Source organism: Dipodomys spectabilis, unplaced genomic scaffold (genome assembly GCF_019054845.1).
Source record: "Dipodomys spectabilis isolate Male_0828 unplaced genomic scaffold, ASM1905484v1 ptg000002l, whole genome shotgun sequence".
NCBI lineage: Eukaryota > Metazoa > Chordata > Mammalia > Rodentia > Heteromyidae > Dipodomys > Dipodomys spectabilis.
Window position 1 is genome coordinate 2,028,304 of NW_024870679.1, and position 13,483 is coordinate 2,041,786.

The following is a 13,483-nucleotide window of genomic DNA, read 5'->3' on the forward strand; positions in this document are numbered from 1 at the left end:
TGGGCCGGAGCCACAAGATTGTGTCTCAGGACCATAAGTCAAGGTGTGGGGGGGAAATGAAGGGTTAAAATACTTGAGGCAGTGACCATTTGTTGCATGTTTCAGAGCAGAGGAACACGTGGTGCTAAAACACCTGGTTGTGTGACTTTATAAGCCCTGCAAATCCTTAACTCGGGGCTCTCCTCCTAGGCTCCGCTGTGTTGGAGTGTAGGACGAGGCCCGAGCTGTAGCCCATCTAAATAAAACCTTAAAACAGCTGTAAAGTCTGACTCTTGGTGGTGGTCTTGGTGGGGGTCCTGCGACCTGGGCACAACCCTTCTCTGGTGGTCATCATGCATCATCAGAAACCTCAACAATGCATCCTCTAAAGGATCCTCTAGATACAAGGGACTCCCAGGGCAGTGAGCACATAGCACAATTTAGAGAGTTTCCTCCATTTGGAGTCCATGAAAGCTTGCCCATAGAGAATCTCTATTTTTCCTCTCTTTTCAAGAACAGAGCCATAGCCAGGTGCTAGTGGCTCATGCCTATACTCCTAGCTACTCAGGAGGCTGAGATCTGAGGATTATGGTTCAAAGCCAGCAAACACAAAAGTCCATGAGTCTCTTATCTCCAATAAACCACTCAGAAAACTGGAAGTTATGCTGTGGCTCAAGTGGTAGAGCACTAGCATTGAGCTAAAGAGCTGAGGGACAGAGCCCAGGTCCAGTGTTCAAGCCCCACAATCAACAAAAAAGCAAGTTGTCAAATTTATATATTTAGGCAAATTTTCCCCATTTTTCAGTTTATATTGTGATCATTCAGTATTGCAAAAATATATATAAAAAGGAAATAACCTTTCTCTTTTTAATTCTTCCCCTTTAAAATGATTCCAAATCTTTTAGTATAAAACTTCAAAGGGAAAGCAGGTCTGGTGGCTCATTCCTATAATCATAGCTACTGAGGAGGCTGAGATCTGAAGATCTCAGTATGAAGTTAGCTCAGGCAGGAAAACCCATAAGACACTGCTCTCCATTTAACTACTAAAAAAGCTGGAAGTGGAGCTGTGACTTAAGTGGTGGAGCTCTAGTCATGGGCAAAAAAAATCAGGGACAATGCCCACACTCTGAGTTCAAGCCCCAGAACCAGAACACACACACACACACACACACACACACACACACACACACACACACACACACACACACACACACACACAGCTTCAAAGGGAAGTTGAATTACCAATTGTTTCAAAAAGTTGAAATGGGTAGATTTGGTTCTGCTTTGTTAGAAAGAAGATAAAAAAGAGAGAAATCTAGCATCTTCTTGAGTTCCTTTGTTTCCTTGACTAGCTTGTAATAACCTATCCTATCTCACCATTTCCCAGAGAGCAGGTATCCTTTGTTTCCAGTGGGAGACCTTTCCCTTGGTATCCTTGGGGGATTTGGGGTGCACAGAGAAAATTCTGCCCCTTTTTAGTAAACTTCAAAGACTGTGTGATACAAGTGATGGGTCAGGTTTGCAATCCATTATGGTTAAGTTCTTTCCCAATACCTATTCTCAACACGTTGTGTGGTGTTTTAGGTTTTGGTTTTTTTAGTATGCTCTTGAAGGGTAGAGTTTATTCTAAGACTCTGTAAACATCAGCATTATATCTGACACTATTTTGCAAATAAATAATCTGAGGATCAGATCCATTAATAGCTCAATAGAGATAGTAGTTTCCTCAAAATGAACCCCTTTTTTTTTTAAATTTTTATTTTATTTTATTTGAGAAAATGAACCCCTTGAAGTCTATTCTAAACATCTAGCTTAGTGATACATAGGAGAAATTCAGTAAATATCCCTGGTAGAAATGAATGATTAACATGGTAATTCTTGTATTTCAAATCAGATTTTCTCATTACATTTTTTTCTGTTGTTTCATTTTTCTGTTTGCATTTCATGAAAAAAATAGTAGCCAAAATATAGCAGATGTAGCTACACTACTATCAAATAAAAGAGGTTTCAGTTTAAAATGTCATAACAAAGAGTATAATATACTACTAAAACAACAACAATAAACAATAAAACAACAAGAATATACCAAGTGTGAATAGCTGCATACGAAATGACAGCCCACTCAAATATGTAGAAAGCAAACTGGAGAAATAGTTCTTCAGCATTCAACTCTCTACAACAGATTGAAAATAGATAAGTACAAAAATGGAGGACACAAACAACACAATAAACAAATTAGATCTTACAGACATAGACAGGACACTCAACCCAAAGAACCAAATACCCAAATAAAAACAATCAAACCCCAGTATTTAATTTCTTTTCAATTGCACATGGGGAATTTTTCAAGATAGAGCATCTATTAAAACACAAATTAAGGTTCAACAGATTTCAAAGTATAGAGATAATATACAGTTTCTTACCTGGCCATAAACAGGTGAAGTTAGAAATGAACAGCAGATGTAGAAGAATTTATGTTTGTGGAAATTAACAAAACTGTTTTAAAAAAACAATGAATCCAAGAAAAGGAAACTACAAAATAAAGAATGACAATGAAAACACATACATAAAAATTTTAAGACACTGTGAAAGCAGCAGCAATAGGAAAAAAATGATCACAAATCAACAGTTTATAACTTAAGAAAACAGAAAAAGATAAACACAGCCACACAGCAGTTGCTGTATTCCTAGCTATTCAGGAGGATGAGAGCCAGCAAATCATGAATTGAAGCCAGTCTGGACATAAAGTCTGTGATACAACATCTCCAAAAACCAGCAAAAATTCCAGCTGGACAAAGTGGCTCAAGTGCTAGAGCACCAGTTGAACAAATAAGCAAGTGTAAGTTCCAACCTTGTTACATGAGTGCAAACCTTGGTACCAGAAAAAACAACAACAACAACAAATGAGACCTGAAACTAGCAGAAGAAAAGAAATAATAAAAAATGAAAACAAGGGCTGGAAAGGTGGCTCAGTGGTAGAGCGCTTGCCTTGCATGCCTGAGGCCCTGAGTTCGATTCCTCAGCACCACATAAGAAAAAAGCCAGAAGTGGTGCTGTGGCTCAAGTGGTAGGGCGCTAGCCTTGAGCTGAAGAGTTGAGGGACAGCGCCATAGGCCCAGAGTTCAGGCCCCACGACCGGACCCCCCCCCCCAAAAAAAACAAATGAAAACAAACCCAGTCACAGGTGGCTCATACCTGTCATCCTAGCTACAATCAGGAGGCTGAGATCTGAGGTTCATGGTTCAAAGCTAGCCTGGGCAGGAAAGTCCATGACACTCTTTATCTCGAATTAACCACCAGAATACCAAAAGTAGTGCTGTGACTCAAAGTGGTAGAGCGCTAGCCTTGAGCAAAAGAGCTCAGGGATGTAAGGTCCATTCCTGGATGGCGAGCAGACCTCGCCCAGTACCTGCGTTACCTAGGCAACTGGGACACCTGGAAGAGGTCACACCTGGATCTGATGTGGCCACACCTTTCTCCCACCTGGTCCCACCTCCTCTTACCTGGTCCCATTTCCCTTTACCTGGACACACCTTTGCCCACCCCTCCTCTATATAAGGCCTAACCCAGGGCCAGACACCCTCTTTGCCAGCCACATGGAGGGCCAACATGGCCTGGTGCCAGCCAGAATGATTAATAAACCTACCCCTTACCTGAATACCACATGCATGGTGCTGTTCTAACTCAGCTACCTCTTTTTAAAAACCTAAAAAGGGATAGCACCCAGCTTCCGAATTCAACCCCATATTGGACCCCAACAACAACAACAAACAACAACAAACCCAGAAACAAAATAAGAATTAGAAAAAGAACAATCAGTGAAACAAAAAACTCATTTTAAAAACATAAAAATGGACAAACCCTTAGCTAGACACATACAAACACATGCACACACACACAGAGGAAACAAAATTTACTAAAAAAATAAACAAAAATGGGAACATTACCAATTTTACAGAAAAAGTACATATCGTGTACCAACAAATTGGATAATCTAGATGAATCAGATCAATTTGTAAAATATATATCTTAACTAGGCTAAATGACAAAGAACTAGGAAATATGAAATAGGTAATGGAATCAGTAATCAAACGTGTCCCAATAAAGAAAAGCCCTGGACTCAATGGCTTCACGGGTAAAATTAAAACTAATCCTCATGTTTAAAAAATAAGTATTTAAGCCCAGCAACAGTGGCTCACGCCTGTAATCCTAGCTACTATGGAGGCTGAGATCTGAGGATCATGGTTCAAAGCCAGCCCAGACAGGAAACTCCTTGAGACTCTTATCTCCAATAAACCACTGGAAAACCGGAAGTGGCACTGTAGCTCAAGTGCTAGAGTGCTTGCCTTGAGCTGAAGAGCACAGGGACAGAGCCCAAGCTCAGATTTCAAGCCCATAACCAAACCAAAAAAAATGTATTTAGAAGGGATACTTGCTAGCTCATTTTATAAAAAAGCATTTGTGATACTCAAATCAGATATATATACTACAAGAAAACTACACTTCTGAACACTGATAGAAATATCTTCAGCCAAATATTAGCAAATTTGGGACTAGGGATGTAACTTAGTGGTGGAGTACTTGCCTTGCATGTGTGAGACCTCTAGTACCCAACAGCTACAACACACAAAAAATAAAACAAAAAAGTTTTAGCAAACTGAATTCAGGAGTATGTTAAAGGGACACCATAACTAAATAAGATTTACTCTTGGGAGAATGACTTTTTGTCAAATTAATATAAACAAAGCATCTGACAGAAGTTTCATCCTTTCCTGATAAAGAGCATTCAAAAACCTAGTAATAAGAGGAAACTACCTCAAGATAAAATCATATATAACAAACTCACAGCAAATCTATACTCAGTGATAAAAGACATCGAACTTTTCCTTTAAAATGAAGAATGACTTTGATCAGGTGGTAGAGCTCACTTGCGAACTTATTACTCAGGGCTCATGAGTGAGACCTTGTCTCAAAAATGGAATATAAAAGGCCTGGTGCCATGGATCAAGTAGTAAAATGTATTTTCCTAGTATGCTTTCCATGGACAAGGTCCTAGGTTCAATCCCTAGTACAGGTAACAATTTGTGTGTGTGTGTGTGTAGGTGCATGGCATGGGTGTTGTTCCTTTGCTTTTTCCCTCAAGGCTGACACTGCTGAGACACAACTCCCCTCCTGGTCTTTTGGTGATTAATTGAAGAGTCTCAAGGATTTTTCCCTGCCTGGGTTGGCTTCAAACAACAACCATTAGATCTCAGTCTCCTGAGTAGCTAGGATGATAAGCATCAGCCACTGACATCCAGAAAGAATTTTTTTTTTTCAAGACCAGTAATGAAACAAAGATGCCCGCTTTTTCCACCATGAAGGGGAATAAGGTTTGGGTAGAAATGGTCTGAATCTGTGATTGGAATGCAAGGGAGAAGAAGAGAACATCTGACTGGTGCTAAGAATTCTAAGGAAAAGAAAGCATGAGCCCATAGTGGTATTGATTACTGCCAAGTGTAATATCCTGGAGTGTACTTTTCAGGGAGACTGGGAACAATGCAACATTTGCACCTATGGAAAGACTCAAGGGCTCAAGGGACACCTGGATGGACTACTTAAGAATATGATCAGCCACCTGCACCCGTCCCCCCAAAAAGCCATACAAATAAATTTAAAATAGAAAATAATTAGTTCAATAGTAAATGCTAGGATTGTAAGGAGTAATACAACGACTGGAGGAAAAGAGTGAGCCAAAAGAGTTCTTCATCAAGTAGAAAGAGCAGGTATTCCCACACATACAAGAAAATGGAAGCAAAAACTCCAAGCCCTAGCTGGTCAACACAAACGAGGTGAATTAAAGGGACGAAGCCAATAATTCGTTTAACTATAAGAGGCTAATCCTATAATGTACAATATGTTTTACCCAGGAAAATCATCCTATAAAAATCAGGAAGCAAGACCTGTCTGGATCCCTGCTGCAGCAGCCCTGGCCACTGCGGCCTCTCCGCGCCCTCCTTGCCATTTCTTTGGCTTCTGAGAACCCGGCCTCCGACGTGGCCGCCTCTGATGATGTCATCAAGGCGTTCCTTGACATGCTGGTGTTGGCCGCCTCTGATGATGTCATCAAGGAGTTCCTTGATGTGCCAGTGCTGGCCGCCTCTGATGATGTCATCGAGGCGTTCCATGACATGCGGGTGCATGAGCCACGGTGCCAGAGAATCTGAAGAGGTACTGGGATGTGGTGCTGCACTTCCGGAGGAAGGAAGAGAAGAGCCTGGTAATGTAATGTGGGCAACACTATGGATGATTCCTGTGCCACTTTTGACAAAGATTGCCCATAGCACGCCTGTAATCCTGGCAACTCAGGAGGCTGAGATCTGAGGATCTTAAGTTGAAGCCAGCCTGGGCCAGGAGAGCCTTTATCTCCAATAAAATACTTAGTAGAAGTCTGAAGTGGTGCTGTGGGTCAAGTGGTAATTCAGAGACAGTGCCCAGGCCGAGTTCAAGCCCAGGACTGGCAAAAAACAAAACAAAGTGCCAATAGGCCCTCTACAATGGAACATACTAGCACAAGGAGGAGGATATGGTGTTTATCCTCTAGGTCCCCGAGTGTGCAACACTAAAGAGTAAAATGATTGATTCCACCTCCCAAGTCCCCATCAAGGAGATGGGATCGAACTTGAATTACAAGCGAAGCACTAGGAGAAAGTCAAGGATCTTCTTGCACCCCATACAGAAGCTGGAGTGCAGCCATACTATTTCCCTAAAAGGCAAGGCTGTAGGAACATCTGCTCCAGAACTACTCTGCTTTAGGGGATTTCAGACTGCCTCTTTTCTGTGGGCCTGGGGAAATTATTCAGACTAGTTACCAATCTTCCATACTCAAAAATTCCTTGGATTTTCCTCCTCCCTCCATGTCAAAAACACTGTTAAAAAAAATTACAGAACAAGTTGTTCAGCTGCCTCGCAAAATATCTGCCTGGCAGATCTGCAGGTATATTGTGTCATTTTGCTCATTCCATATTTATTGAGAAGTTGAAGGGATTGCCACAGCACCAACAACCCCAGCACCACACCCCCTAAAAAAAATAGAGTTGAAAGTCTCTCCAGCGCAATAGGAAAATAGAACGTGGAATTTCAGGAACTGGAGATAGTTTAGACATATTAGAAAAAACTAGGAGAAAGTACAGGAGGAAAAACGGATAAAAACTGTCTGAAATTAAAGAAGTTGCAAGCGAGATCATACAGCTCACAAATGCTAAAATATTTAATGTTTGGTCCAGTGTGTGTGTATGTGTGTGTGTGAGAGAGAGACAGACAGACAGACAGAGAGACAAAGAGAGACTAGAGATTAAACTTAGAGCATCACACTTTTGCTTAGCTTTTCTTGCTGAAGGTTGTTGCTCAACCACTCTTATCACACTTCCACTTCCAGCCTTTTGCTGGTTAATTGAAGAATCTTGTATTTGTTTGTCCAGGCTGGCTTTGAACCATGATCCTCAGACCTAAGCCTCTGGAGTAACAAAGATTACAGGCACAAGCCACCAGTGCTTAGCATTACTTTATTCTCATATTAAAATTTTAAAAATTAGACATACATTTTGGTAAAAAGAATATTTTTATTATACCTACCAAATTATTTTCCTGACTGTTCTTTCCCTCATATTTCCATCTGATTCCATCCTTTCAGAAACGAAGAGATCAGAAATGTTCCTTGAATCCCCCTGTTTCTGCTACACAAGACCCAAGAAAGAGCACTGCATGCTGTAAGGCTAGCCATAGGGAAGGGGTGGTTGCTGGACATGGTGGTAGGTACCTGTAATCCCACCTGGTCAGGAAATAGAGCTAGAAGGACTGAAGTTGGAAAGCAGCCCATGCAGGAAGTCAGGAAGACCTTGTCTCATAAATAGGTGGGCATGGTGACTCATGCCTGGATTCCCAGTCACTTAGGAGGTGAGTATAGATGGATCACAGATGGAAGCCAGCCCTAGGCAAAAACTTGAAACCCTGTACCTAAAATTAAGCTGAAAAGCTAAAGGACTGAAGGTGTAGCTCAAACAGTTAGTGTTTGCTAGTAAGTATGAAGGCCTGTGTTTTAAAAAAAATGGTGTTGTGGAGTAATAGTATCTGGTTGGGAGATTGGGATTAATTACCTCAAAGATCTTTTAGTAAAGAAGCAAAGGCCATTAGAGTAAAATGATAGAGAGCAATGTGCCATCAGCATACATTATCATTACTTACAACAGGAGCAGGAGATGTCAAATGAGGCCCATTTGTACCAAATGGAGGTCTGTCCACTCAAGCAATGGGAGAAGTCATTCTTGTCTGTGGGCTCAGGGTCCAGGCCGCTGGCACTATTGGTAAAGAATCTGTTGACACTGTGCTGTGTAAAGCTGTTGCCAGAACTGCCACTGTCACTGCCCCTACCTGAGCTGAGCTAAGAGTCACCATGAAGGAAGCAATGGGCTGGCTGGGGCATTGCAAGAGAAAAATGTCAGTCTGAGTGTCTTCCTGCTTTTAGCCAGGATTGCCTCACATATGAAAGCTGATACCATGGATTCTGTTTGTGATTCTGCCTTCCATAACCCACTTACCTGTCTCCTAACCTGGTGTGCTCTATCCCCTGCCCTCTTCTTGGTCATTGACTCTCATCCTTGGAGGCACAGTTCATTTTCTCTTCCTTAGATCGTATCAGTGTCTTCTTAGTGTCATAAACTCACAAGGAAGTTACAAAACAAAGCAATAGTAATAGTGGAAAAGAGAAGTCATTTCAACATTGAGATGTCATAGGAAAGGAGAAGCCAGAAGAATGCTCATGCAACCTCTCATCTTGACTTATCTCTGTTTTTTACTTATCTCTATTTCCATCCTCATTTCTTTCATTCTGAATGGAGTAGGTGATCCAGGATTAGTGTCCCTACAGTTTGAGTTATTCTACCAAGAGCAAAGCCCAAGTTCTTTATCAATGCCAAAACTGGGTTATGGTTGGATAGAAGACTATCTTCATTGTAGTCCACCAGTAGTTAGTTGGTCTTCCCTAAATTGTCTTTGGATCTTGGGCTGGACATCATTTGTTTCAGGTCTGGCCAGTACTATGTTGGCTGGTGAAAGATCATGTCTGCTGCTAGCCAGAACCTGGTACCAAGAAGAGGGTAAGCAACTGTTGGAGAAAACTTGTTGGGGGAGAGGAAGTCTAGACTTCTTAAGAAACCATAGATTTAGGGCTGAGAAGGTGGCTCAGTGGTAGAGTGCTTGCCTTTCATGCCTGAGGCCCTGGGTTCGATTCCTCAGCACCACATAAGCAAAAAGAAAAAAGCTGAAGTGGCGTTGTGCCTCAAGTGGTAGAGCCTTGAGCTGAAGAGCTGAGGGACAGCGCCCAGGCCCAAAGTTCAGGCCACCCGACCAGACCCAAAAAAACCCCAAAAAATAAAAAATAAAATAAAAAAACATATACCTTTCCTGTTTTTAGTCTCAAAGGCAGGAGGAATATTAAGACAAAAACTTGTTGTCCTGCAGTGAATCCAGAATTAGTAAGCACCTCAGTGATAATGATGTCTTAGGCATATGTCTGTCCTTCCAGGAGAACAGTAAAGAACTTTAAAAGTTAATGCCTGATTTTGATATGTTGTACCTTCTCTCCATGCTAAAAACAGCAGTGACTACTGCTTACTGAGCACTTATTTACCAAGCATTATTCTGGGAAAATTACTTACATTTATTCAATGATCATCATAGGTGCTACTATCTTCTCATTTTCCCAGCTTGGAAAGTGAGACAGAGAAAAGATGATTAGATATTCTTTTCTTTCCTTTTTTTTTTTTTTTGTCAGTCATGGGGCTTGAACTCTGGGCCTGAATGCTGTCCCTCAGCTCTTCAGCAAGGCAAGAGCTCTACTACTTGAGCCACTGGGCCACTTCCAGTTTTGTGAATGGTTTATTGGAGATAAGACTCTCATGGACTTTCCTGTGCAGGCTGGCTTTGAACCACAACCCTCAGATCTCAGCCTCCTGAGTAGCTAGGATTACAGGCCACTTGACCCACTGGCGCCTAGCTTAAACTTTACTTCCTGAATATTCTTGATTAGCAAGCGTACTTGTGTAGTTGTGTTTTCCCCTTTTGAGGAAATAAGCTGTCCCCATTCCACTAGGAAGCAAACAGTCCATGTTTACTTTAGATTCTGTGGATCCCTTGTATGATGTAGAATGAGGCATATAGCTCATCTGTGCCTTGGTTAACAGCTTTGTAACATGGAGTAATGATGCCTCTCTTGTGACCTCTTAGAAAATATTTAGTAAAGGAAAGATATGATCCTGCTTTCACAGAGAAGAAATACCATGTCTATGTCACTCACCTTGTTAATTTATTATTATGAGCATTTTTAAAGACCACAATCTATTGGTTTCAGTGTTAGGATTTTTAGTCCAATGATCTCAAACCATTAAATTTATAAAATTTTCAACTGTCCTTTTTTTTTAAAAAAAAAAAAAAAAAAACAACGAATGAGCCAAGTGCTGGTAGTTCATGCCTGTTAATTCTAACTACTCAGAAGACTAAGATCTGAGAGTAATAGTTCATAGCCAGCTTGAGTAAGAGGGTCCATGAGATTGTTATCTCCAATTAAAAAACCAGAAGTGGACGTGTAGTTCAAGTGATAGAGTGCCAGCTTTGAATGAAAAGGCTAAAAGATAGTGCCAACATTCTTAATTCAAGCCCCAGTACCAACATTCATTCCCCCGCTCCAATCAACACAAAGTAATGAACACTCCTTTTTTGGAGTGGTAATACATAGGATTATGTTGTTTCCAAACTATGAAGAACAAGGGAACCACAATATGGTATTCTATCCCCCTTCCCCACCAAAATTCATCCCTATCTCAGCTGTGAGCATGAAGAGCAGCAAGGATGATGACCTGGAGGGAGGCATTAGTGGTGGAACAGCCATTGTAAGCCAATGACCACACTTTTGCTGAAGCTTTCCCTGTGTTTGATTCTTTGGGTCTACTTCTGACCCTCTGCAGAGCAGATGCTAGTGGCTTACACCTATAACCCTAGGTATTAGGAGGCTGAGATCGGAGGGTCACTTTTGAAGTCAGCTGAGTAGACAAATTCCAGAGGATTATCTCTAATTAATCAGTAGAAAGCTGGAATTGTAGGAATGGCTTAAGTAGTAGATGACAGGACCTGACCAGAAAAAACAAGAGTACCAAGTCTTGCAATCAAGCTCCATGACAGGAACACCAACTAAAAAGACTATAGGCTTCCAACCCACTGAGGCTGACAAAGCTTTGGGGTCTCTTCCAAAAGCTTCCTGCCCTCCACTCCCAGTCATAAGACCATTGAAGTCCACCCAGACTTCTGGGAGAAGCTACAGAGGAATGGAAGGCTTAGCACCAGGGAATGAATGTTGTCCCTATATTTTGGTCAGGATCAGAAATCTCAGTGTATTGCTTTGAATTTGAAGGTAAGAAGAAAGTAGTAGAGCAACAAAAATAGCAAGAGGTAATCTGTGTGTCCCAGGTACAGTTGAAAAGGTTCTTTAGCAGTGGGGAGGATCAATTTGGCACCTTGCCTAGGTGGAAAGTTGTGCTTTCTCTAAATCTCCATTTACACTTTCTTCCTCCTCTCCTTTGTCTTATCAGATTCTCCTTTATCCTGTTGCCTCCTTGCCTCTAAAATGTTGGTGTTGGCAGTGCTCATAAAGCTCAAACCCATTATGGATAAGGAAATAATGTTATCTTGATTTTGTTTTATAAGAAGAAAAGATTAGACTCAAGGCCAAGAACCAGACCAATAAGCTCCATCATCAAATAGCTTATAAGAATTCACAATGGTTTATGAACAGTGGGATATATCATCTATTTGGATGTGAGAGCAACTATTGGCTATTTTGCTCATTTGTTTTTCAGGCAGAAACATTAAGTTTGCATTCATTCATTCTTTTCTTTTCTTTCATGGTAAGAACACAGGACCTTCCTTGGGAAAAGATGTAGAGGATTGTGGCCTATTGTTCTTGCTTCAAAATTCATGATCACCCTTCTATCAGTTTCCTATTCCTTCAACTCTTCTTGTCATATTACTCTTAATGTGGGATTTGCTTATTTCCTCTTTTTTCAGAAAGCCCCTTCCCATGGTGATACTTTCCTAAGTTTCTTTGGTCTTGGTATCTAACAACAATGGTCAACAGATGCTGAATTGACACTTTCTAGATGGCTCTTCCTCTAGGCTATACCCATATTTCCATGAAGGCTCCAAATTTATCCTGACCCCTGAAGATTTTACCATGTAACTATGATCTCATCTAATGAGTCTTCTTGACCCATCCCTTTCAATAGTGTCTACAACTAAGTTCTACACAGGTTCTTCTTACTGGTTCTGGAGTCCCCTCTCCTCCGGACCTTCATTCACTTCCTATAAGCACCATTCCAGAGCCATCATGATGATAGTTAGCTGAAATACCTTCCTTTTCTTTCTAAATCTAGTCAGTAAACAGCCACAATTCCTTGGGGAGCATGGGGGCTGCCTGAGGTTTAATGACTCTGTTACCTCATGAAAAGAGCTCTTTCTCATTTGCCTGTCATAAAGATTCCAGAACCTGCTTACCTCCTGTGAGTCCCTCAGTATAAATCTCATATTAAATCTGTATGCTCAAAAGCAGTCTCATTTCAGTCCCTCGGCTGAGACTGTCTATAGAATGGAGAATGTCTTCATCCTGAATTTACTTCTCAAATGTTTTCCACCATTGCTTACCTGATCATGACAAGAAGAAGTGATCATCTTCTTCCTCCCTGCTTCTCTAGCATTTTGTTAGTACCATTTGAGATAACTCCTCACTTATTTTTATAGATTGTTTGAAGCAATCACGTCATTAGAATGGTTATATAGATGGAGGTTCTAATACTTTCACAGGCCTGGGAATCTGGAAAAATTGTTTATTCTCAATGTCTCAGCAAAAGAAGATACCAATGCTAACTTTTCAGGGAATTTTTCAGTGGTAAATCAACTATATAATAAACTCTCCACAGATGATAATTACAATGTCAGAATATTTGCACATATACCTCATCCCCCAGAGACTGAAAACTACTTCAGAATTCTACGTGATACAATGCTGGTTCCTGGACTACATCTAAAATCTATTTCTTTACAAAATAAGATTCTCAAATACACATTTATTGAGCATCAAAGTAATTAATTTATTTTTGGCAGTACTGGGATATGAACTAAGGGCTTCATGTTTACTATGCAAGTGCTGTATCATGAGCCATGGCCCCAACCCTAAATGAACTACTTTTTGTGGGAGTAACTTCTGGGAGTGTTTTATACAGAGACGTCTTGCTTGTGTAAGACATCTTAGGGAGTAGGAATCTTCTGCTGTCTTTTAAGTCGTGTCCTGTAGAAAGATATCTAAACAACTATCTGCTTTAAAAGTACAAGTGGATCCATCAGTCACAGGGGGAGATTTCACTTGTGTTTGCAGTTTGACAAGAACTTCTATAAAGCTCATAGACAGCTGTGTGCCAAT